This window comes from Humulus lupulus, chromosome 7 (genome assembly GCF_963169125.1).
Source record: "Humulus lupulus chromosome 7, drHumLupu1.1, whole genome shotgun sequence".
Classification (NCBI taxonomy): Eukaryota; Viridiplantae; Streptophyta; class Magnoliopsida; order Rosales; family Cannabaceae; genus Humulus; species Humulus lupulus.
In genome coordinates, this window is record NC_084799.1 from 9821607 (window position 1) to 9825851 (window position 4245).

Below are 4245 nucleotides of genomic sequence, written 5' to 3' on the forward strand. Positions count from 1 at the left end.
TACTACATTAAAGATGCTCAACACACGTCGTTTACGCTTTATAACGTAAGTCTGAGACTTTAAGCCGCATTTTGACCAGGATTTATTCACTTTCTGGAAACACTTCTAGAAATATAAGTTGTATATATTTCTCTTATTTTTCCATATCTTTTTTAATCATTCAATTCAGAGTTATATTGAAGGAGTTATGATCAAAATACGATGAGCTGACGCTGCAGGCTGTTCAAAACGAGTCAGTTTTATTCTGTGCAAAGTAGCGCCCCAGCGCTGCCGAGAAACAAGGAGCATATTTTGATGCGGGTTATAGCGCCTAGGCGCTACATTTCAGCGCCCCAGCTCCATCAATTTTCCAGAAACGTGTTTTGAGACTTATTTCAGCGCCACAGCGTTGTCCCGTGGCGCCCCAGCGCTAGGGTTCGTACGGAAAATCAATTTAAGGGAATTTTAAGGGATAATTTTGTCTTTTCATGTAAAAATGAATTAGGGTATATAAAATCTTCTTTAATGGCGTTTTTAAGGAAGGAGATCAGATTAAGCAAGGGGGCTAAAGAAGAAACAAAAACCTAAAGTTCTTTTTCTTTGTCTCTTGATTCTATGTTTACGTTTGATTTAGTCATGTTTATTATGAACTAAATTTCAGTTTGGGTTTTCTAATTGACTCTCTTGAAACTCTATTATGATTTAATGCATTTATCTATTTCTTCTTCATCTGAAATCTATTCAGTTTGTGTTTATTGTGTATGTGATTGATTGATCAACTTTTACATACGATTTATGAATTTGAATCAAAATCTGAAAAGTGAGATTTGAATATGCTAAAATTGAATAGAAATATATTTCAATTTAGAACGAGAGTATCAAATTGGTTTATGTGATTTAGGGCTATATTCATTGCTTCCTATTGTTTGAATTGACCATAGAAATATAGGGAATTCACATTAGGTCGAGTTTTCTATTTCTTAACTCGAATAGTTAACACTTTTGCATGCCTATCATTTCAGTGAGAAGAGTTTCAGTAGTAATTGAATTAAAGAATAATAGAGTGGATAGTAGAGAAGATTAGGATTCCTAATTGTTTTACAATGAATTTAATCCTTGTGTTCTTGTTATTATTTGTTTTCTGTAATTTTTTATTTATTTCTGTTTTCTTGTTTTCAAAATTCACAAATCTAGTTTTCATTAGTCAAATAGAAACTAAAAATTAATTATTTGGTAATTGATAAATCAGTCTCCGTGGGAACGTATCGGTCTTACAGAAATAAACTACAAAAGCGATTACGTATACTTATGTAGCTTTAATTCTCGCAACAGGTTCAGCCCCAAAGAATTGGTAATAGCCTAATCCACTTAGTGTTTTTATATATGCCAACCTACACTTGAGATCAGATGAACCTTGGCCAACTGAGTTTCTCAAGTACAAGTCAGAGAATATTTCAATAGAGTTTCTCTAGAGAGTCAAATTTCAATCCCAAAAGTCCCCAAAATGAAGCAATGAGCCTTGTATTTATAAGCTTATGGATCGTACAAAATGGGTCTTATGTCTTGACTTAGTCAACACACTACAAGAAAATAAGAGTTTTATGACTTTATTTGGGAGACATTGGAAGTCTACAATGTCTCCCAATTGGGGAGACGTTGTTGCTAAGGTCATTGTAGGTATATATCCCACGTCTCCCATTGGGAGACGTGCCTCACTTCCCAGGTCTCCCGTTGGGAGACGTGGGAAGTGACTCACCTCTCCCAATGGGAGACGTGGGAAGTCCCTAGGAGACATCCAACGTCTCCCATTGGGAGAGGTGAGTCACTTCCCACGTCTCCCAATGGGAGAGGTTGAAAGTTAATGTTTGACTTTCAATCTCTCCCACTGGGAGACGTGGGAAGTCTCCCACCTCTCCCAGTGGGAGACATTGAAAGTCTCCCACATTTAAAAAAAAATATTCAATAAATTTATAATTAATATTATTTTCATTTGATTTAATAATTAATTAAATTGAAATTATTTTAATTTAAATTGAAATGATTTTAATCTAAATTTAATTTGATTTAATAATCAATTAAATTGAAAGAAAAATATATATTTGTTAGACATATACAAGAAATACAATATTTGTTAGACATATTCAAAATGAACAAATATTGCATTGTGTATGAAGAAAGAGGTAAAAAAATTAAAAAAAAATACCTATCAACGAGGTCGGTAACTTTGGATTATCCGCAACATATATGTCGCCCATTCTTGTCGCAACTCATCAATTTGTGCCTCTATATATGATGTGCTTGTTAGCTGCAAGAAATATAAAGTAAAATATATTAATTAATTATTTGATTACATTTATTGTTAAATTTTTTTAAAATTTTTAATTAATAATATCGTTCTCAAGTAATGCCCGGGACTCGCATGTTCAATCAAATCCTTCAACATCCTCATTAAGTAGTATCCACATGCCACATTGTCCGGTTGGTGTGGACACTAATTATTTAAAAATATAAGTAATTTATTATTAAATTGAAATTTTTTAAAAAATGCATACATATTATTCTACTTAATTATTATAAATGTTCAAAAATATCTGCTGAAGTTACTTACCTGAGGTTGCTTAATGCGTAGAGTATCAGGGATCTCGACATCAGGAAGATTCATAGAGAAAAAAAGATTGAAAGCGCTGACGATCACTGATACAATCTCCTCACGGTTATTTAGCTCTGAATTCACCAGATCACAACAATAAACATGATATGCATATGGTGCCAAAATAAACAACATCCACTGTTCACTGTATAAGAAAAACAAAAAAAATATAGCTCAAATGTTAAACAAAGAAATTATTGATATGGGTCGGAAAAATGACAACTTTTTAAACTTACCCATGGTTCCAAGGGACAAGCATAACTTGTTCTTTTATTTTACGTCATTGCAACGTCTGAGCAGATTCTGAACACGATCGTCGAATGAACTCCCTTGAGTGGCGACGATATTAGGATTGACAAATAAAAACTTATTTTGGCGACCTTGTTGTACCACATATCTGTAAATGAACCTAATACAAAAATATGAAAAATTGTTATATGAATGTGTTATCCCCAAAAATTGGAGATCGATGACGTGGAAATAGAGGTGACAAGTGGCAGTACATGGTCCGTAAAAGACACATTACATAGTCAATAAATACATTGACTCCTCAGAGTTGTGATAAAGTGACCCGGTAGACTGATGAAGAGTTTTGACTACTTGAGAGGTGTCATGACCGACCAGTCAAGTTGTTGCATCCGACCAGGAATGACATTGCTGCCCAGTAATGACATTGTTGCCCAGGAATGACACTGCTGCCCAGGAATGATATTGCTGCCCAGGAATGACTTTGTTGCCCAGTAATGACTTTGCTGCCCAGTAATGATACTGCTGCCCAGGAATGACACTGCTGCCCAGGAATGATATTGCTGCCCAGTAATGACTTTGCTGCCCAAGAATGACTTTGCTGCCCAGTAATGAACTTGGCCGATCGGCCATGCACATGTCCGACCAGCTAGATGAATGTCCGATCAGCCAAGTGCATGTCCTACCATCCAAGTGCATGTCCTACCAGCTAAGTGCATGACTGCCCAGTCATAGAGTATACTGGCGTGCACATAAGGTATACTGGCGTGCACTTCAACACTATATTGGCGTGCACATAGAGCATACTGGCGTGCACATAAGGTATACTGGCATGCACTTCAACACAGGAAATCTGCCTAGTGAAGGTGTGTTCGACCAGATTGAAGGTGATATGGATCAACTAGATAGAGCATGACTACGATAATATTCCCAAAACGGCTTCAACAAGAATCGGTCTTGGCCTACGCAGGAATCTCTCATTCTTCCCACAAATTTGGTGTTCTGTTACATTTTGAATATTTTTGTAATTTAAATGTAATAAATATAATAAAATATCCCGATTCTAGGGGATAGCAGAGGTATGATCCTAAGCCTATAAATATATGGCTTATGGGATTAGAAAAAGGGGTCTGCGTCTTCTTTTTAGACTTTTGGAAATTTTGGGTCTGAATTTTCTAGTGAGAGAAAGTGCTTGTATCTGAAAGAATTCTTGTATTCTTGTAATCTGTACTGAAGAAACTCAGTTGGCTCAGTTCATCTGATCTTGAGTACAGATCTATAATCACAACTCTAAGTGGATTAGGCTATTACCATGTAATGACCCACTAATCTAGACTTTTGGACCATTAACAAAACTATACATACCATCC